This window comes from Lissotriton vulgaris, chromosome 1_1 (assembly GCF_964263255.1).
Source record: "Lissotriton vulgaris chromosome 1_1, aLisVul1.2, whole genome shotgun sequence".
Taxonomy (NCBI): Eukaryota; Metazoa; Chordata; class Amphibia; order Caudata; family Salamandridae; genus Lissotriton; species Lissotriton vulgaris.
The window spans coordinates 807319232-807341946 of NC_141685.1; the positions used below are offsets into that span (position 1 = coordinate 807319232).

At 43.6% G+C, this 22715-nt stretch overlaps 1 protein-coding gene across 1 annotated transcript in view; it reads right to left on the reverse strand.

The window, feature by feature from the left end:
* LOC147747918 (rab GTPase-activating protein 1-like) overlaps positions 1–22715 on the reverse strand; it is a 1062456-nt gene that overhangs the window by 801307 nt on the left and 238434 nt on the right. The window contains exon 3 of the mRNA XM_086926396.1: positions 7056–7150. The gene's annotated coding sequence lies outside the window, so the exon portion shown is untranslated. The remainder of the gene's footprint in view (positions 1–7055; positions 7151–22715) is intronic.

Here is a 22715-nt window from a genome sequence, read left to right on the forward strand (position 1 = left end):
TGCAGATCAAGAACTTCATCACTGGAATCATCAACAGGAGGTAACCTGGATAAGCAATCTGCAGTAACGTTTTTTCCACCAGAAATGTGCTGAATGACGAAATTGAACTCCTGTAAACTCGCAATTAACCTAACTAACCTTGAAGAAGCATTACCACTTCTCACGCCGTCCATCATGTAGACAAGCGGTTTATGATCAGTTACCAAAGTAAAAGGCCTCCCCCACAAGAAGTTCTTGAACTTTTCAACAGCCCACACACAGGCTAGGGCCTCTTTCTCAATTGTGCTGTAGTGAGCTTCTGCACCCCTAATACCCCTGGAGATGAAAGAAATGACACGTTCTTTGCCTTCAACAATCTGAGTGAACACCGCACCCAAACCAACAGTGCTGGCATCAACAGTCACAAAAGAATCACCTTCAGGGTCAAAAGTGTTTAGACCGGGTGCCTTAGTAATAAGATTAACTACCTTCACAAAAGCGGAATCGTGAACATCTGTCCACAAAAATTTAGCACCCTTCTTAAGTAACAATCTAAGTGGCTCCACAACCAAGGCATACCCCTTCACAAACTTAGCATAATATTCGCTCAGACCAAGAAAGGAGCGCAAGGTATCTTTGTCTTTGGGTTTGCTACATATTTCCAAACTGGCAATGATGTCTTTTTGGGAAAAATGCCTTCAGGGGTTATTTTGTGGCCTAAATAATTAATTTCACTGACCAAAAATTTACATTTATCCTTACTCACTGTCATTCCCTTGTTGTTTAAAGTGCTTAAAACCTTTTCCAAGATTATATTGTGATCAGAAATGGTCTTAGCAAAAATTAGTATATCATCCTGAAATGACTGTACACCTTTGAGACCATGAAAAAGACTTTCAATTAACTTTTGAAACACGCTGGCAGCTGACGCCAAGCCAAAAGGCATTCTAAGAAATCTATACAGACCAAAAGGAGTGATAAAGGCTGTCAGATCCTTTGACTCCTCTACTAAAGTCACCTGATGGTAGGCGGATTTAAGATCAATAATGGAGAAAAACTTTGCTCCATTTACAGCTGCCAACATTTCCTGTATCCTAGGTAAGGGATAGGTCTCAATAACAATATTTTTATTTAAAGAGCGAAGGTCAACACATAACCTAATATCATTATTTTTTTTAAGAGCGATCACTATAGCAGAAACCCACTCAGAACTGTCCGTAGGTTCTATAATACCTTGAGAACACAGGTCGTCTAAATGTGCTTTAAGTTTGTCTCTCACTCCCAGAGGTACCATGCGAACTTTATGTTGGACAGGTAAAGCATCTTTTTTTAGTTTGATCTTGTGGGAAAATCCTTTTAACTGTCCAACAACATCCTCAAAAACCTTTTCATGCTTGTGAAGAATAGAAGACAAAGAATCATCCTCTAAAATAATGTTACTGACAGGCATATCTCTCAACTGGATTGGGTGATCAGAACCTGGACATAAGTTAATACCAAGCTTGCCAAGATCAAACCAACCTACAATATTCTTCCCATCAATCGCCACGTATATTTTAGTAAAAATTTGGCGAGTTTGAAATTTTTGAAAATCCTCAAAGAAACCCAACATTTTAATTTTAAAATTACCAAACGCCTTAGGGTTTGTCAGAAATGTTAAGTTTGACACCATTCCAATTTTCTTTGAAAAATACGTCAGACAAAATGGTTACTGGCGAACCAGAATCGGCCATGGCTTCAAACTCAACCTTTCCAACAGAAACAGTACCTAAAGGAGCTTTGAAGGGAAGAATGACACTGTTAATATAGCTGTCAAATGCATCATCATAAATAGTAATGATCATATTGTGCATATCATTTTCAACATCAGATACATAACTGACCGTAGTATTTACATTTCTTTTAACAGTTTTACAGAATGAAGAAAAGTGACCACTTTTACCACACTTAGTACATTTCCTTTTAAGTGCAGGACAATCAGAAAAGTTCGCTAAATGTGATTTAGAACCACATCTAAAACAGCTTAAGCCAGACTCCCTGTTAGTCTTGAAAACATTTTTTCCTCGAGTTTGAACTGAGCAAATGGAAGAAATACTAGCGCTTTTAACAGACTCAGCTTCAATGATTTTGGAAGATTCTATAGACCTTTCAATGCCTTTGGCTAGGTCAATCACTTCTCCCAAAGTAGGATTGCGGCACGCCAAAAGTCTTTCTTGTACCTTCTTTGAAAAACAATTAAAAACAAATTGATCTCTGATAGAGAAATCAACAAGTGCTCCAAACTGACAATTGGCAGCTAATACCCTCAAGGCCGCCACATAATCTTCTACAGACTCATCAGACAATTGTTTTCTTTTGTGAAAAGCATGTCTCTCGATCAAAACATTCGGTTCATCTTCAAACTGCTTTTCGAGTCTGGCAACAGCTTCTAAAAATACATTCCAAACATCTCCTTCACCTCCCGGTGCTGCAATAGGTTCAAGATTTTTAAAAATTTCGATTGCAGCTGTTCCTAAGTAACTGAAAAGAATAGCTTTTTTGCTTTCTGGTGAGAACTTAGAACCATCAATTGCAACAATATAGTTTTCGAAGGACTCAAACCATTTTTTCCAAGACAACTTAGGTTTTCCAGGAATTTGCAAGAAAATGGAAGGTTGATTGCAAATTTGAGAAGAAGCCATGTCAAACACTGAGTAAAATTCACTGAAGATTACAAACGCTTGCTCTTGTAAAATAAGTGTGCAAATCACTGAAGTTAACAAACTTGCACTTGTAGAATAAGTGTGCAAATCACTGAATTGGTGACTTGCAGGTAAAATAACAGTGTGCAAATCACTGGAAAATAAGATGACTTGCACTAAAAATGATAGTGTGCAAATCACTGAAGTAAAATAAAAGAAAAGCGAAATGCTAAAATTAGATAAGGAAATAACAACTGAAAAAAAATAATGTTCAATAAATGTTTAAAAGTGAGCGAATCACTGTGTTGGCTAATAATTGAGGTTAGCGCTTTAAATTCAAAGCGTAAACAATGCTTCTGTAAAAGTGAGTGAATCACTGTTCACTGAAGGAAGGAAAAAAATAAGCGCTTTAGGCAATAATATTAACTTGCTCGCTGTTAGCGCTGATCACATGAAATGATGACTCTCGAGTTTGAGAAAATATATAATAAAGTGAGCGAATCACTAAGTTCGCTATTGCCGGTTAACGCACTGAAGAGTGAGGAGCGCCACCTTCGTGAAGATCACGAACAATGCAGCGAAAATGGCAGCCACGTTACGTGTGAACGAAGCGTTCCAGCAGGGTTTGTGCGTTCCAGCAGATTACGTGATAGCGTGCAACGTCACAGAGGAACAGCTCGAGACAAGATCCAGTGCGTGTGTACAGCGCGAGCAAAATCCAACGGCCTTTGAGATCGGTAAGAAAGGACCGCTTTTTATTCCAAATGGAAAATAAATTGGAAACAGTACCTTAAAGCATCCGAAAATTTCAGGAATTTGAATAGAGATGCCCAAATCTTCATAAAAGGAAGTGTGGTAGCCGGCACAACCACGCAGAGGGTCCGTATCAGTAGAATTCGAAAAGGACAAGGAAATCTCCTTTTATTTTAAGTAAAAGCTACACAGTGGGTCTAGTAATTAATTAAATAAACCTCGTTGCCATTGTAAAGGGCGGCAAGAGGCAGAAATAAGGTTTTAAGTTATTTATTCTTAAGGTAGTAATAAGACCCACTGGTGCTAGACTCCAGGCATCTCTTCAGTTCAGCTCCAACCGCTTCACTGAAGTAGAACCTAAATCACTAGGTTACAACAAAAGGATTCTGAATTACATAGCAAAGAATCTAAAGAGATAACAGAACTACAAAACTAAACTACAATAGAAATAGAAGATATACCACACTTTGCTGTAGAATTAAAAAAAAATCTAAATTGAAAATCAGATTTCTTTTTTCAGGACTCGGCCTTCATTCCGCTGTCACACCTTGACCTCCAATTTACGGGTTCCCAGTCTTTTTGCCATTTCCAGCACTTTAAAGGTTAACCTGCACTTTCAGGGGGTTTGCTTGAATTTTGCTTGTTAGCGTTTTATTTTATTTTTAGAGACATACGTATCCCATTTTCGGTGATTTCAGCCTTCCTCGGTGGCCAGGTATGACCATACCTGCTACAGGGTCCCATCCATCCAACCGGACTAGAGGCTCCTCTATCCCTGAGGAATCGAGCGAACGCGCTCCACCCCCACCTGCGCGTTCCATCCGGCAGGCGGGTGCTCGCGACTCCACTTCTGACCCGTTACTAGGAGCAACAGAGAAAGTTGCAGTCGCGTCCTAGAGACGGCGCGCTCCCGTCGCCTCCTTCCCTCCCTCTGACCGCAAGCACGCGCGCCAGCCTGTACCTGGTGAGGGCAACGGCGCGAGACAGCGGAACCTGGGCAGAGGGCGAGATCCTGCCCCTGCAGCAATGCCTCCAGAGCCCGAGTGCGGCAGAGGAAGCTTCCCCACTCTGCCCCGCCTGCCCGAAGAGGGTGAGTTAGGGGAAGAAGGGATATAGCTTTCAACTATCTGTTCTAAAGTTACACGTCCCAGCAATCACAGCCTCTCTTCCGGTGAAGCTTCAACTTTCTCTGAAAGGTGTAATTCTGCCTGTACCCTGGCATCGCCAATTAATTATACCAAAGGGCCCTCTTTGCTACTCATCTTCCCTGTGCACATGAATGCATCTTTCACGTTTCCTTTCTAATCGCCGCCACAGCAGACATAACTTGTCACAGGGTATAGAGTCATCTTAGTAACCTTATCACAGAATGGTATTGAGTTTTATATTAGAAGGGCTTGCTGGTTTAGCTTAAAGTTCTCATTCAAATTTGCAGTACTGAGCGACTAACTTGGAAGATTGGAAGCTAGATGAGTAGTTTTTGTTGTGGTTTGACAGTACAGCTGTCTTCTGGGCGTATTGTTTCTCATTTTTTAGGTCTCGTTACAGACACCATTGTATGCAATACTTACTCATGACAACATACCCGAACCAGACAGGAGACTCCCGATTTTTGCAGCAAAAAATATATTTTTTTGCCTGTTTTCTTACTGAAATAGCATGTTCATCAATATAAGTCAATAGGGGGAATTCATTCTCCCGATTAGTTTTTTTTTTATTCCCCCTTTCCTCTTCTAAAATATTGGCATTTATGATTATACACTAACTAGTCACCCTGGGCTCAGGATTAGTTGCCTTTATGTCAATCTCAGTTACCTTGCGTTCATTGGTGGCTTTCTTTCTTCGGTACTGTGTTTGTCCAGGAGCTTTTTGGTTCCCCTCTGTAGATTGGTCTTACCCTTTGCATATCGCCTGTGTGACGGCTCTGCTGGTCTGAAAACCAGGAGCGTAGTTCCAGGGGGATGTTGGGGGTGCTACACCCCCTTAAAAAATGTATTCTGTAGCAAATAATTGGATACAAGGGCCTTCAGTCGGGTAATGTGAAGTGTCCGTGGATTTCACCTGGGATTTTTACATTCCTACACTAACAAAAGCACACAAACTTTCGTTTATGTATGAAAGGCCTTAACATAAGTTAATTAGTTTGAAAAATATTGTGTTTTAAGAACACCAAATAATCTGCACTCCTCTCTCTTTGCACCGCCTCTTACGCACCCCTCCTGTCCGGCTTCTCTTATAATGTATTTTAACAAGATGTCCCAGCTTGATTGTTGAGAAATCTGGAGCCTCCCCCCCCCAAATCATACTGACAAAGCTACGCCCCTGCCGAATGCAGGATCTGTATTAACGGGTAAGGTTAAACTAGTTATACTCACAGCCTACTGTATTGGCATCTAACATTTCAGAAAAGTGAGCCTTTCTGGTTATTGAATTAACAGTTCCTCCAGTTCCTCCTTTGTTCCACTTGTAGCAAGTCATAAGGTAATCTACCTATAGGAATTAACAGAAATTTAAAATGACACTACAAAGCTCACTAAGATTATGGAGTACGGTGTTTTATGGCCTGTGATTAAAACAGGTATTGGCAATGCCAGTCGGTCTCACCTGTGTGTAAAAGTAAAGTGTGTTTTAGTGTCTATGCTGTAAAATAATATACACACTATTACTATTACAAGATTGAAATAAACTCTCCAGTATGTTACTTTAATTTACCACCAGGCAGCACCAATTGCCATTGACAATGCTTGTTTAAAACAGACTTTAGTGTGCATTCTGGCTTTACCCAGGAGGAGAGTATCACTTTCTCACCTAATGTTGTTGACGATTTGATATATTATTCCATCTTCCAAGGGGTACATTCATTGGAATGGCTTAGGGACTATTTTATGTCTGAAAAGTGCACATATTCTTAACTCCGTCAGATCTTTATATTCTATATTTATTATATATCGAAACTTTTTTCCAGCATTTGCATATCAAATAGAGCAGCCTTTAATGTGCCAAATTCCCTTTGTGCATGAAAGAGATGTAAACCACATTTGAGAATCCTGTGTTTATGCACATTGAAGCCAGACATATTGCTCGTGCCAATGCTTGTTATGACAGTTCTCATTTTCATAATGCACAGACTAATTTGTAATTAGCACATGAAGCAGGGATCTCATGTAAGCTGTGAGCAGCAGGTCCATTCCTGTTTTTTGTCTTTGCATTTTTGTGACTAAAGCATGCAAAACTGGCCTAGCAAAAATACATATCTATACTATACTATACACAGATTTGTTGGTTTTCACAATGCTGCTTTGACAAAAAGTGAGAAATAACAAGCATTGGCGTTGTAAACAACGATGCATTTTATTTATGTTTCAAAAACCAAAACATAAATAAAAGGCATTGTCATTTACAATGCCAATAACTCAAACTTGCGTTAATGCGAGACCTGTTGCATTGCAAATGCTTGTTGTATATAGACAATGATGCACCAAACAGCAAACAGCAAATACCCAGTGAAGTGAGAGTAGTACTCCTCTGGGTGGAGCTAAAGCACACTCTGAGCATATTTTAAAACATTGTTAACAGACACCAGCTTGTTAAGCTATACCTTAAAATTAAGAAACCCACAGCCAATCAGTAAGTCAGTCTTACCAGAGTGCAACTTTGGAGACTGTACATGGACGATGCGCTTTATATCCAGCAGCGTGAAAAGTGGTCCCTGCTTCAGGCTCCTCCCCCTTGTGCGTCTGTGGACAAACAACACATTAGCATGCTGAGGGCTGCATCACCGGCAGAGTTACACTCTTGCTCCACATTACCATTAATGAGTGAGGCCTGGTCTACGACAAGTACATAGATAATTCTAAGGCAAGAGTGGAAACAGAGCTGGAAATGGTTGTAACATGCTGTCCACAAAGTCCATCACTATCTGTGCAGCTATGGCACAGTGATAACAGTACAATTATATTACATAAAATTGTATGTACTTTGGCATTGCAATATTTGGAAATTAAACAAAATTGATCAAAGGAGGGTCAAACTGGCAAAAGTCACCATAGATTTCTATCATACCAGGATCTAATGCTGTTGGTACCAAATCTAACTGACCTCATGGAAAATAATTATACCACCAATGTTTCTTGAATTAGATTTGGGAGGAACAAGCCCCAATGGACTTTAAATGTTTCCATGGTGCATGTACATTGCCATCAGACATTATGGGGCGAGGAAAGAAGTAGCCAGTCTGAAAATGAATGGAGGACATGCCAAAAAAACAGGGGTGTGATTGACACCCCTCCTTTTTTGGCATGCCCTTCTTTAATTTTTTTTAACATTTCATTATATATTTAGCCATATTTCTTTTCTGGCCATCTTATTGGAATTTTTCCATATTTATTTTGTGTTTTGAAAATAAATGGAGATGTAAAATGGTATATCTCTGCAATTATTTAACTGATAAAAATGCACTCGTACTTTGATACATGCCACGGTTCAGCTAATTAAGCAGCCAAGCATAACCAAACACCACACCCATATGTAAATATTAGCATTATATATCAATATTTTTTAACATATGCCTGTATTTAAGATTTTTTTTAACTGTCCATGATGTTTATCTACTCAACTGCTGGCCTACAATTAATGAAAGACTGCATAGAGAGTCACTCATTGGAGAAGTGTGGCTCACCGGTTAGAAGAGGCAGACCCGGACGCAGAGGTCAGACCCGGGACCAGGGTTCAATCCCCGACGCGGCAGGGTCTTGAGCTCAAAATGTCCACTGACTCGATAATTCTCGCCTCGGTGCCTACTCGAATCATGGGTTCACACTCTGCAACTCTGGGCAATAGCTTGCTTAATCTCCACTACGGCCCCAACGCAATGGGATGCCTGGCTTTCACCTTGGGGATGCCCAGTAGGGGTTATCTCGCAGGGAAAAGCCAGGACGGGTTCCCAAAGCAAGCGCCTGGAGACCTTACGGTGACAGGCCGTTTTATAAGAACGTATGATTTACGATTTACTCACAAAAAGCACAATTTGCTGTATTTTTCTGCTTTTATAAATGAATACAGACAGCAAACACAATGTTTCCTGTCATTATTTATCTGTAAAATCAGCAGAAACGGAAAACTGGGAGCCTTAGGTGGGATGAGGAGCTAGGGATAAATAGAGACCACTTCATGAAATTTGGGATAGCGTGACAGATGCATCAGTGCTAGGATACTGAGGGCAGGACATCAAACCAGGAATTTGAAGGCTAAGTACTCATCCTTGGGACAAGGGCACATGGGCATTAGCAGACCGCTAGGAAGTTGGGACCATTGAGATAGGGAGGCTATGGTAGTCATATTAGTATTGGAAGGGAGGGGCACTAAAAAAGGATGGGCTACATTGGATATTTGTTCTTTTTAATTTTCAGAGTTTTAGGTTTTTTTCTTAGTATGAAGCTAATTTAATCCTGGGGAGAAAAAAAAGCCCTTCACAAAATATACAACATTACTGGTCACAATGCACTTGTCACAGAAGTGCAAAATAACTTTTACATATGGACAAGGAGATATAGTACAACAATCATGTGAAAGCGTCTTGGTGGTACATTAGTGAAAAACACCCTGATACTAATAGAAAAGGTACTGTGGCATAAACACTGAGACAGGGAGAATAGCTTAATCATTAATACTGGCACGGGCAGACCGAGACATTAACAGGGCTCTAGAATGGTTCTGTACTGGGAGACAGTGTTCCTAAAAACAATCACCTGCACCAGCCTCTCTTCTCACATGTGTATCCAGCTCAATTGAAACACAAATCCACTCACTTGGAAGAAAAGTGAACACTAAGCTCCCTCAGATGACAGAGCCTGACATTTGACCTCTGTTTTTGAATGCACAGCAAATGTGACAAGATAAGAACACTATTTAGAGGCCTTTTATAGAAAGCAGACTGTGGAATAACAGTCTATAGGCTCTGCTCCATGGGAGGGACGAACTAAAGCTGGACAGCCTAAAACAAAGCTAGAAAATTGGAAGCAGGCAAATGTGAGTTACAAAACACAAAGCCAATAGTAAGCAATTGGCAGAATGCACTCCCAGGGAAACTTTCAGAAAGTCCCCAAGATATCGTTAGTAAACCAGACAGTTGCATTGTCTGGTAGGCTTTGACCTAAAAAGACGTCCCCCAGTCTATGTGTAATGTTTGCAGTGTTTGGGGTGAACACTGCTCATTTGGAGTTATTTATTGCCAGTCAAATGAGATAACCTCCCAAAATGCTTGTTGCCGCTATAAGTCCACACCATTTCTTAAAACGGGGGATGAAGGAAATGAAGGGGTTTTATTTTAAAGTGTTTTGTTAATGCATATATAAAAGCTTGTTAGAAATCAATCTGAAGACCAATGTATTTACACTAGGTATGCCATTGTATAATTAAAAAAAGTTACAGGGATAATGATGCAGTAATACAGGGCCAGAAGAGCGGACGTATTAATGCCAACCATAAGGGGGCTGGAATATAATGCTGAGATATGGATACTGGAACATTATCACAGAGGTATGGAGGCTGTGGCATTGATGTGCTGCTACAGTATTAATACTGTAGCAGACGCCTACAGGTGAGATTTTAACTGTAATTGTATTTATATCGTGCTTACTACCCCTGACAAGGTACAAAAGGGGGTGGTGATGGACGGAGCATTTGAATCAATCAAACACTCACACCCAGTCAAAAGATCTGGGTTTAATCCATCACCGTTCTTTAGCCCACTCTGCCACTCCAGTTCAGACATGGCTATATGCAAATCAGTCTGACCCTGTGCCTCATGGGAACAGTCCAGCCCGAACTGCAAAGCCATGTCTTCCCTGGACCGGAAACAAGCTTCCGAGAACCGGTTTCTGGCATTCCAGCCGTCTTCAGCCCGGCTTGGTTGAATCCAGTGGCAAAGTGAGCAAGGGACTCACGTCTGAGCATACCCTGCCACACTTATGGCGGCCAAAAGCGGTACAAAAGGGGGTGGTGATGGACGGAGCATCTGAATCAATCAAACACTCACACCCAGTCAAAAGATCTGGGTTTAATCCATCACCGTTCTTTAGCCCACTCTGCCACCCCAGTTCAGACATGGCTATATGCAAATCAGTCTGACAAGGTGTTAAATCGCTTTTTGGCAAGTAGCACGCTACTCTGGAAGCCAAAGTGGTGGTAGTATAGGGAAATATAAACTGTTAATTTGAGCAGGGGACATGTGCATCTGTTAGTTTGACCGATTAGGATGAAAAAAGGATAGAGGAGGGAAGAGTCTAGAAAGAGTTATATGGGAGATAATAGTAGAAGAAAAAGGTTTGGGATGAGCCAGGCATTGGAGGTAGAGGATTTATTGTTAGAGGTATAGGATGAGACAGAGTAGTGCACTGGAGGTAGTTGGAGGTTTTTTCTCTTTCTTTCTACAGTAAGGAGTAAGGTGATAAATATATAAATACATAACTACATAGAAAGGGTATAAACGTATAAGGAAAATAATAAAGAGATATAAAAATATAGTGTATAACGTTCCATATATGCAAACATGGATAGATAATTAGAAACTCAGACTTTCAAGTGTTGCTGTATACAAAAGCTAATTTATTTTGTATATTTTTATAATTTTTTATATATATTTATTTTATTTTCATGTTTTCTTCAGTATTTAAATAGTGAAGCACTTATAGATGCAATTGTTATGATCATAGATACATATTTGATGGATAAATAAAATAAACAGACCCATAAGCATGTAATCAAATAATAACTTATAGGAAAATTATGCAGTGACCTTTATACATGTATATACGTATAAAACAATGTATATGCGAATATATATATATATATATATATATATATATATATATATATATATATATATATATATATATATATATATATATATATTTTGAGAAATTAAGATCACCAGTAAATAGGCCCACTAGAGGGCGATACCCGACAAACTACAATGGTAAACCCGGAATTCGGGCAATGAATGAACAAATGTATGAACATTTGGGGCATGTATCAGGGTAAAAAGAACCAGGATCTGTAAAAACACCCAAATGACTTCAACAATATTGTGTTAAAATTATGTTTAAAAATGTTTGCATGAGTAGTAAACAATGTGTTTGTAAATATAATGTGTGTACATATGAAAGGAACTACGATGCCCATAATTCAAAGTTGTAATGACAGGAAGTCACGTAACAATCATGTGGCTTTGTTTAACCACTCCTTAAAGGAAGTTAGTGGATTGATCTAATATTGACCGTGATCAAGCCGTCAGTTGGCGGCGGAACGCAGTGGTAATTAAATCGATCTTGAGAACTTTGGATAAATAAAAGAAATTGGGAAGTGAGATCCTTACGAGTGCGTGTTCATTTCCTGGATTAAGGAGTGGACGATTGAATTCGGCTGGGCTCTGCCGAGGAACTCGCATCGATAGGAGAAGCGCCAGGGGTCAACCAGATACGAGCCAAGTTGTTGTGAGATATATATATATGTCACTCTACTGCTCACAAGTAAACCTTGCCAAACTGCCATGTTGCCAGTTTAGCACGGTTTACTTGTGAGCAGTAGAGTGATGGCTCTTTTGTAATTATTCTACAGGTCTGTTGACTATTTGCGGTGTCGAGTGGATGTAGCTTGATTATTAGAACAAGAGCCTTTTTTGAAGCTAAACGAGGTATGTATATATCAACGTCGTGACTATTTGAAAGGTAAAACGAGACTATAAGATAGTGATGGCTTTCTGTCAACACGTTACAGGTCGACATTGGTTCGAGTAAATCAGAGTGACGAACGGAGTTTATTTGGTGAAACTTTTATAATCTACTCGTGGAACCAAGTCTTTAGGTATGCATATTGGTGGTTTTATGCCATAGATAAACGTTAGATGACTATGAGGAAAACACTGTGTTTCTTATTTCTGGTTTGAATTTTGTTTACAGATATAAGTTGTTTACGTTGTTTGACTTCAGCTATCCAGCAACCTTGCGGAAGTTAGGGTCTTTGGTGTGAGTTAAAAAGTTTTTTCTTAACACAAACCTCACATGGGTGATAATGGTGAAGGTACTTTTTTTGCTTGTAGTAAGACAACCTTTTTCTTGTACATTCGAAATGTTTAACGATAAACTGATGTGCCTGTATATTATATTTTTTTACAGTGGTACCCCTGACGAAGGGACTTTTCTAACGTCCCGAAATGCATTGGGCGAATGCCAATCTAACCAACATTATATTGATTGTTTTGTCTTTGGTGATACATTGAATTCTGTATTGTTTTGATGTGCCTTAAACATGAATAATGTTAAATGTTAAACAAGGTCATAGTAAGGATGTTGAAAATAACAGTTAAAGAAATATAAATAAAATAAGTTGATGATGAGAAAAAATTGTGTTCAGATCAACAAATTTAATTAGGCTGTGCGCAATTAAGTCTGTGTCAACGCCTGTTGACAAGCCACCTGTTTAACTGTAATTCGAGCATTGGGTATACTCTATTAATTGCAGCACGCAGATCAAAAAAACTCCACAAAATTATTTTCTAAAAACCTAGAGAAGAATACGTGTGCTCAGAACACATTCATTAGATCTCCTCAGCAACAACACATCAGACCTCCTGGTCCTCCCGGAAACCTGAGTCAACCCTACTTCAGTACCTGACATCACTGTGGCTATAGCAACAGGCTACAAGATCACACAACAAGACAGCCTTCACAGGCCAGGAGAAAGATTCTGCATTGTCCACAAGGAAACCATTAAATGCTCTGCATCCACAGGGAACACCACCTCCTTCATGGAACACATGCTCTCTAAAGTACAAATCAGTGACAGCTTCATCTTATAGGGAACACTTGCCTACAGACCACCAGGATCACGGATCCAACTTCAGCAGTTTCATCAATAACTTCATCACCACCTTCTCCTTCAACTCCACACTACTCAGCAATCTCAATTCACACACAGAAGAATGAATGGTCCCTGTTAAATAGCCCTTCTCGAAAGCCTTGACAACATTGGACTCCCCCAACTCGCCACAAACTCAACTCACATTGCAGGACATACACTGGACCCAATATTCGCCACCAGCAACAAGTTCATATACAACTCCACCTCACTGCTCACATGGACAGACCACTCCATCATCCACTTCGAAATCAACACAAGTCAACACACCCACCAGCATCAGCCTACCAAGCTGCAGCTGAGGAAAAATCTCATATGCAGACTGGCTCAAAGTCCATAACTAGGACTAACTCAACTTCACAAACTACCTCAACAAGGACAGCACTAATTTTAACGAGTGGATGAAGAACTATGTAGACTCTCTAGCACCTATCAACACCAACAGACAAAAATGAACCAACTGGTACACAGATGACCCCCCAGAATCCAAATGTCACTGCAAACAGCTAGAAAGGAAATGGAGTATCAAATAATAGACCACCGCCAGAACCACAATCAAGGCTACTCTTCCTTGGAGGGATGTGGTGGAGCATAGAAAGTAGGCAGTGTGATGAACTGGCTTATATAAAAGTGAGTGATGACTTTCGGCCTTAAAGAAGCACTAGAGAGTAGACCTAGCTTGTCTGGGCAGATGGTCAGTTATGGAAGTTTGGATGACAAAGCTTGAAGCTCACTGACCCTCCCGACAGATGTTATTGCCACGAGGAAGGCCACCTTGATGGTAAGGAGCCTAAGAGGACAATTGTGCAATGGCTCAAAGGGAGTGCACATCAGAAAAGTTAGAACTAATTAGGTCCCATTGAGGCAAAGGTGGCAACATATTGCTAACGTTTCAAGAACCTATTTACAACAGGGATGTGAAGAGGAATGGCTGATCTGGCAACCACTGAACTTTTCGGAAGGCAGATAGATAGCCCTTTAAGGTGCCCAAAGCAAAGCACTGCCTGGCAAGAGAAAGGATAAAGAGAAAGACCTGAGAAAGAGGAGCACAAAGAATGGCAACCTGTTTCTCTGCACACCATGCCACAAACTTACCTCAATGGTAGGCGTATGGAATATTAGAGGGGAGACGCTTAACTCCCAAAATAACATTGCAGACTTCGGGTAAAGGTCGAAAGCTGTCAACTCCCACGGCTCAATCTCCACGCATCAAGGGAGACTTTGACAGGTTCGGGTTGAGAACCCTCCCCTACTGCAGTGACATAAGATCCTTCCGAGAACTCTGGGCAGGAGTGGTATTGGAGCAATGATGTACAGAAGGGTAGAGCTCCACACTAGACAAAAGTATCTCTGAGCGAGAGCTGCTTTGGAAACTCCAGTGCGCAGAATTGCTGACATTGCAAGTTCTTGGCAGTGGTGAACAGATCTAACCAAGGCTCTCCCCAATGCTGAAAGAGAGCTTGAACCTCCTTCGGATAGAATGCCATTCATGCTACGCTAGGCATCTTTGGCTGAGTTTCCTGGCCTGGGGTTCAGAGAGCTCGCCAGGTGTTGGACCACCAGGTATATGCCCAGACGTTCCAGCCATGTCCAGAGATGCAGGGCCTCTTGACAAATTGTCCATGACCCCAGCCCGCCCTTTTTGCTGCAGTCCAGCATGGCTATGGTGTTGTACGTGACCACCTGCACTAGCCTTCCCTTATTGGAGGATAGAAAGGCTTTTAATGGCAGCCAGATTGCCCAGAGCTCCAAAAGATGTGAAGTCCAGATTCCGACAGAGACCAGAGGCCTCTGATCTTCACCTCTCCCAGATGGCTGCCCCATCCAGGAGTGATACATCTGTGAACACTGTCAGATCTTGTTGGGGGAAAGGAGAAGGGTCTGCCGCTGATCCAATCTCTCTTTGTTAACCACCACTGCAGATCTTTTGCAGTTCCCGCTAAAATCTGGGCCATGTCCTAGAGATTCTCCTAATGCTGCGCCAACTGGAACTTCAAGTCCCACTGCAGAGCCCACATATGCCAGGGGACATGTGTCACATACAAGAGGCCATGAGGCCTAGCAGCTCCAGAATCAGTCTCACCGAAATCCAAGATAGAGACTGAAAATTCAGTATCATAGTCTGAATGTTCTGAACTCACCATTCAGGATATGCCTGAAACTGCATCAGATCCAGAATAGCTCTGATAAAACGGAGCGTCTGAGAGGTAGTCAGGTGTAACTTTAGCAAGTTGATAGTGAACCCCAGAGAGTGCAGGAGGTCTGCTGCAGTCTGGAGGTGGGAGACGATAGCCTGGGACGAGCCCGCCTTCAATAGCCAGTCGTCGAGATAAGGGAAGACTGGTGCCCCTGACCTCCACAGATGAGCTGCAACCACCGCCATCATCTTGATGAACACACAAGGGGTGTTGGCAAGGCCAAAAGGGAGCATGGCGAACTGGAAGTGCTCGTGGCCTACCTTGATTCGAAGGCAAATACTGTGGCCAAGCAGGACAGGAATAAGGAAGTACGCATCCTGTAAGTCCAACGCTACCATCGAGTCTCCCTGGTCCAAGGCAGACAAGACTAGTGAGAATGTGCATTTTGAACTTCTCCTTTTTGAGTAAGAAATTGAGATCATGCAGTTCCAGGAGAGAAAAAAAGTCTCTGTCCTGCTCAGGCACCAGAAACTACCACGAATAACAACCACAACCTACTTCAGGCGTCAGCGCCCTCTCTATAGCTCCCTTGGCCAAGTAAGATGTCGCTTCCTGACGGAGTAAGGAAAGATGGTCCTCCGTCAGCCTGTCACAAGCAGGTGGCATGGGTGAAGGGGAGGTCAGGAAGGAGAGGCATTAGACCCTTCGGACAATCGAAGACCAAGTGGGGCAGTTAATGGCGTGTCCTGCCTCCCACTAGGGGCCCATTATGGTAAGAAGGCAAACTAAATTGGTTTGGAGGCTGCGTCTACCAGGGGTGTCGGGTGGTGGACTGTCAGTCAGTCAAACCACAGGCTGCGTCTACCAGGGGTGTCGGGTGGTGGACTGTCAGTCAGTCAAACCACTTCATTCGGTTAATAAAAACAAGAAAAGTACAACACATATTTCACAATAAACAATACCATAAAAATACTTAAAATCCGAATATTCAACTCATATGAGCGACTTAAAAAACACATAATAGTATAAGATCAAATTTCATTAAATCATGTACAAATTCAGGCTACAGATACAACATAATTTTAACAATATAAATACAGTGATTGCCGCTGACCTAAAAATCACTCATTAGGGGTTTAATGTACTATAACACTTTTTCCTGAGTCGAACGAACGGCTGCAACTAAAAAACTTGCAATGTAAAATATGTCCCTTGGGTCATTCAGCAACTGTAAATAAAGTAGGGCGGGTTTGCCCTGTATAAAACATTTACCCTTAAAATTGGAACTAAAAAGCTCCTTTGAATGGCACAATAATGTTCACAGAACATTATAAAATGCATGGTATCGAGTTGAAAAATTGTTGCAAGTACAAGGACCAAAACCACATACCCTACTCCAGCCTTGAGAATTTCCTAAGAGGTTATGGACTAAATTAAATCGAAACCTCGTTAAAAGCTGGCGATGATATACGGGGACTGCGCGGGACGGAGGGATGGAAGGATCGAATATCCCTCTACGCCGATGACATCCTGCTCTACATGGCGAACCCCCGAAAATCCATTATCTGCCTGCTGGACATCTAAGACTCATACGGCAGAGTTTCCGTCTACACGATAAACTGGGCAAAGTCGGTCCTATACATACTCAAAGGCCCCCCCCCCGCGTCTCACCCCAGGCGTAGAAATATCTCTGGCACCGGAGGGATTTCAATATCTCGGTAGACATATTACACCACACCCCACACAGTTTTACGAACTTAATCTCCTGCCCCACTGAAGAGACTCCGCAGCAACGTGAGATGGTGGCACTCCCTCCCCTTGACACTACTAGGAAGAGCTGCCCTGTTCAAGATGATGGCCCTGCCCAGATTCTTATACGCACTACAGAACACCCCATCACCTGTTCCAGACTCCTACTTCAAATAAATTGAGGCCGAAGTGCGATATCTCTTATGGGAGGGAAGGCCCCCACGGATAGCGCAGCGTAAACTAACTTGGAGATGGTATGACGGGGTATAGCCCTTCCCAACATCAAGCTCTACTACTGGGCCTCCCAACTTATTGTGATTAATCAATGGCTCCATGCCCCACAAGAAGAACCCGCATTACGTATGGACAGGCATACTCTCAGTAAAGATGGGATTATGGGAGCCCTGTATGACAAAAAGCGGAAGCAAGGACTGATAGGCCCTACAGCACACACTATACATGTCTCGTCAGTGGCACAGCGTGCACTAGGATGGGAGGGAGTGATGACAAAACATACACCGCTCTGGGACACCCCCAGGTTGGGTACACTAAGCACCAGTAAAGGTTTTTCCCGGTGGTACCAAATAGGCATCTCTATGGTCGGGGACCTGTGGAAAAAAGGGGAAGTGGTGACGTTCGCCCAGCTACAAGCAATATATCAAATGGCAGGGACTGAATACTTCAGATATATCCAAATAAAGCACACACTCACAAAAGTCGTAGCCCCGGTAAGGGACCTCCCTGACGCCTCGCCACTAGAGGACCAACTATTGACAGACCACCTCACCAAAAAAGGGACCTCCCTAACTTATTGTAAATTGATTGATAACCAATCAGACCCTACCCAAGATCTCAGGGAGAAATGGCAAGCCGAGATAGGCGACATGGACGAACAAAACTGGCAGGAAGCCCTTGCCTCCCCACGAGAGGTAGCAATCCCATCAAGTCTGAAACTAGTGCAACTTAAAATATTGCACAGAACATACTATAATAGCACCACACTTTATAAAATAGGAAGGGCAGAGTTGCCGCTTTGCCTCAGAGGCTGTGGGGCCGAGGGTACCTTTTACCACACGCTGTGGGACTGTCCCCGCATTGTGGCCTACTGGAGGGCGATAGTTGACACACTCACCCCAGGGTATGAGGACATGAGATCTCCCCCGAACCAAGGAAATGCCTATTCAATGTGTTGGAACCAACAGACCTGAACCACACAGAACAGAAATTGGCGACCATGGGTATGGCACTAGCCAAACGGAACATTGCCAGGCTGTGAGGTGCTCAGGCGGCCCCCTCCCACCAACATTGGTGCTGTGATCTAGACAGCACCATGGTGGCAGAAAAAGCAGCCTTCGTAAATAGAGGCTGTCCTAAAAAATGGAAGAGGGTGTGGGGCAGATGGAACAAATTTTGTGGGAATATATGTGCCCCTCCGTACAGGACTCAGATCCAGACCTGAGCGACTGAAGGGGCGTCAGAAGAGCGTTGGGGGACAACTTACTGCACTCTTATGGTTTAAGGGGCTGATAGGTATTGCAAAACTTATTTGTCTATGTGGTGTGTTCTCTGTGGCAAGGGAAGTGAAGGCAATTGAACTTTCTGGTACCATGACTTACTTGATTGTAAACTGCTGTGAACCAATGTTAACCTAATAATAATATACACAAAAATAAAAAGCTGGCGATGATAGTGGGGGACTGGGCTAACCTATGGCTGCCCGACCCACACGGTCTATGGATACATTGTCCTCGAGCACATGAAGGCTGGGAAGCTTGAGCGTTGTGGTGGCGGTGCTGGTAAAGACGCGGCTGGAAGCCCTTTTCATGGACACGAGAGGAGCAAAAGGTAGACTGGGGTTTCCAAGCACCAAGGAAAGCCCCAAGGACCTGACAATAGCCCTGCTATCTTTGAAGCATTCCAGAGCTGAGTCAGTCTTGTCCACAAAGAGAAGAAAGCCATCAAAGGGCATATCCATAAGCGACTCTCTGACATCCCCTGAAAAGCCAGTTGTTTTCAACAAGGCGTGGGGCCGTAAGGCTACTGATTAAGAGACCACTCTCCTCAGTGAGTCGGTTGTGTCCAGACCACATCGGATCATGAACTAGACTGCATCTCCACCACCTTCAATATCTTGGAAGATTAGGGCCTGGGCCTCCCCTGGGAACATGGGCAGTTCTTGCACAACAAAATCCGACAGGGATTTGGAGGAACAGCCCAAAAGGCATGCGGTATTCATGGACCACAGTGCCAGGCTGGTGGAATAAAAATGTTCTTCCCTAAGAAGTTTAGCCTCTTGGATTTTTATTTATTTATATTTATATATGCTTATTTCGCGCCTGAATCAGCCCCGAAGGGGTATCTCCGCGCGTAGCTTCTGAGCAGGTATCATGGAGCTACCAAGGACATAAGACTGCTGCGATTGCGGGGGAAAACATTAATCTTGGGGGAAGAGATATGTTTTTAACTTCCTTCTAAAGGACAGATGGTTGGAGGTATGTCTCAGCAATGGGGGCAGAGAATTCCAGAGCATCGGGCCTTTAAGTGAGATGGCCCGTCCTCCCTGTCTTGCTCTCGTCACCCTAGGGACCTGAAGCAGCATAGTGCTACTGGAGCGTAAAGCACGTCTAGGTAAATAGGGGACAAATATGTCTCTTAGATATTGAGGGCCAGATCCGTAGATACATTTGTGCATTATACAACATACTTTGAAGTCAATGCGCTGTTTCACCGGTAACCAGTGAAGTGAAGAGAGGAGAGGGCGTGAGGGAGTACGGGGCAAGGCATTCAGAATGAGTCTTGCCGCGGTGTTCTGTACCACCTGCAGCCGACCCAATTGTTCTTGGTTGGCAGAAATAAGCAGTCCATTGCAATAATCCATCCGACCGATGACCAATGCTTGTACCAGCGTCTTCCTATGGATGTCAGGTAGGAAGGGGAATATGCGTCGGAGTAACCCTATCGCTCGGAAACAAGTTCCCGTGACTTGATTAACATGGTCTTTTAGGATCAGTGCTTGATCTAGACGCACACCCAGATTCTTTACGGCCTGCTTTGGTACCGGAACAGGTCCTAGCTCAGATGGCCACCAGTCGGGAGACCATAGCAGAGTGGCCCCTCCAAACAACATGACTTCAGTCTTGGTCACGTTGCATTGGAGGAAGTTGTGGGCCATCCAATCTGCCACGGCTCGCATGCCGTTTTGGAAAGATTCTATAACCGTTGGTGTGAGAGTTTGGAAGGGAAACAGCAGCTGGGTGTCATCAGCATAGGAGATTGGGGTGAACCCGTAAGATCTTATGATGTCTGCCAAGGGGGCCACGTATATGTTAAAGAACGTGGGGCTCAAGCAGGAGCCCTGTGGCACACCCTTGGTCAGCTTCCTACAGATGGAATTGTAGGAGCCTAATTTGACACCTTGTTGGCGGTCCGCAAGAAAGCTTTCTAACCATCCCTATCTGGTGAAATAGTGGAAATGAGTCAAGATTTACGCAGGAGGTGGAAGCTTGGACCACCATGCTCTCCGGGGTAGGGTGTTGGTTGAGGAAACTTGTCCCCCTTTCAGGGCAGGGGGCAATCGTCCTGTACAGGGTTTGGACTAAGTCGTCCGTGAAGGCTTAATTAATTGGGAGAAGCAGTTCTAAGGTGTTACTCCCACCTGAAGCACCTCTGTCGAGACATTTGTAGAGGGTAGGCTAAGGTCCAGTATCTCAGCCACTCTTCTCACCACAAGTGCAAAAAAGGCTCCCTCCTCCGTAGCCACAGTAGGAGCAAAGACCATGCCAAAATCTGGAGAGTTGTCCAGTCCACTGTCATCCGCCAAATACTCAGACCAGTCCATGTTAGGGTCTAGGGGCTAGTATTCTTCTGGGCCCAGCGCCCCCTCCCTGTCCTCCACGAATCCCAGCCCAGAGACATAGGGCTCGGGTTCCTGCCTGGAAGTCATGTCTCCAGTCTGCGCCAGACGAAGCCCCTCCGGCTCTGTGTCAGAGTCAGAGATGAGAAAGGGGACGAGGCCCCTGGTGGGCGACATGAGTGTCAACATCGGGACTAGCACCAGGGTAGGTTGAGGTGATACGACCAACACTGGTCTGGATCCATCAGTGGATCCAAGGGGCCCCAATAGAGATGCAAACGCTAGTGGAGAACCAGTGGGGGCCCCTTGCAAACCCAAGGGGCCCAAAGGCACACCAGCAGCAATGGGCCACCCAAATATGAGGTGCATGACCTCATAGAACTCACAAAGTTGGGCGGGGGCGGCTCCGGCTCTTTGAAACTCAGGGAGGCGAGGAACTGGGCCAGACGCAGGCTTAACCACGTAACCAGGTCTTGAATGAGAACGCTCCCTCGTCTCGTTGGATGACTTTGACGGACGGGGCGAAGTCGAAGACCTCTTCAACATCTTACTTTTCTTTTTTCTATGGGACTTACCCAAGGACGAATTTGAGTGAAACGAGGCTCTTGGGCTCCGTGACCGATCCCAGGACCTTCCTCTCGACCGGGATCGAGTCTTGGCATTACACGTCAAGCGGCAAGAAGTTTGAGGGAGTGATTCCTTAAGGCCTTGGGGTGCATGGCACAGAAGTTGACACCAGTCTTTTCTTTGTGGTAACCCTTGAGCCACCAGAGGCAAACAAGGTGCAGGTCCGTCACCGGCACCTGTCGGTGGCAGGCACCAATGGTTTGAAGCCAGTCTTACTAGTTAACAATCGACCACACTAGAAGAGCTCTCCGGATCTGACTGGTGGGGAAAGAAAATAACTGACGGCAGCGAGCTAAGGTGGCGCCAATATAGGCAACGGGAATATCACTTCTGGTGCGGACATCGCCGCCACCACACGGAGACAAATTACACCCCATCCTGACGCACGGGGGTACTGCTCATGAGAACAATTCTGGATCCAGTATAACACCTGGGGATAATTCCAAGGTAAGGAAAATGCGGCTCGAAGTCTATCAAATGACGAACTCAACATGACAGAGCATATGAACACAGGTAGCTCCTCCTGTTTGACATCCTACGCATGACCTTCAAGTGGTTGCCCCAGAACACCAGACGTAACATTATATAAGCACTCATCACAAGCAGACTTGACTACGGCAACACAGTGGCTCAAGACCATCCAGAACGCTGCAGCAAGAATCATCCTTAACCTCCCACATAGCATTCACATCTCACCACACCTCAGAGAGCTCCACTGGCTCCCATGCACAAATTTAGCCAATTCAAATTCCTCACAGACGCATACAAAGCACAGCACATAGGACCAGCACACTTGAACGACTGCATACATTTTCACCAGCTGACCAGACACCTATGCTCAGCCTCGCTCACTTGCACACAAACCCAGCATCCACAAATGTAGAACAGGAGGTTGCTCATTCTCCTACATCGCATCCAAAATCTGGAATGACCTCCCTCAACACATCAGAGGCTCCTCCTCGCTTCTCGAATTCTGTAGGAAGCTGGAGACCTGGCTCTTTAACCAACACTTCAGAGCCA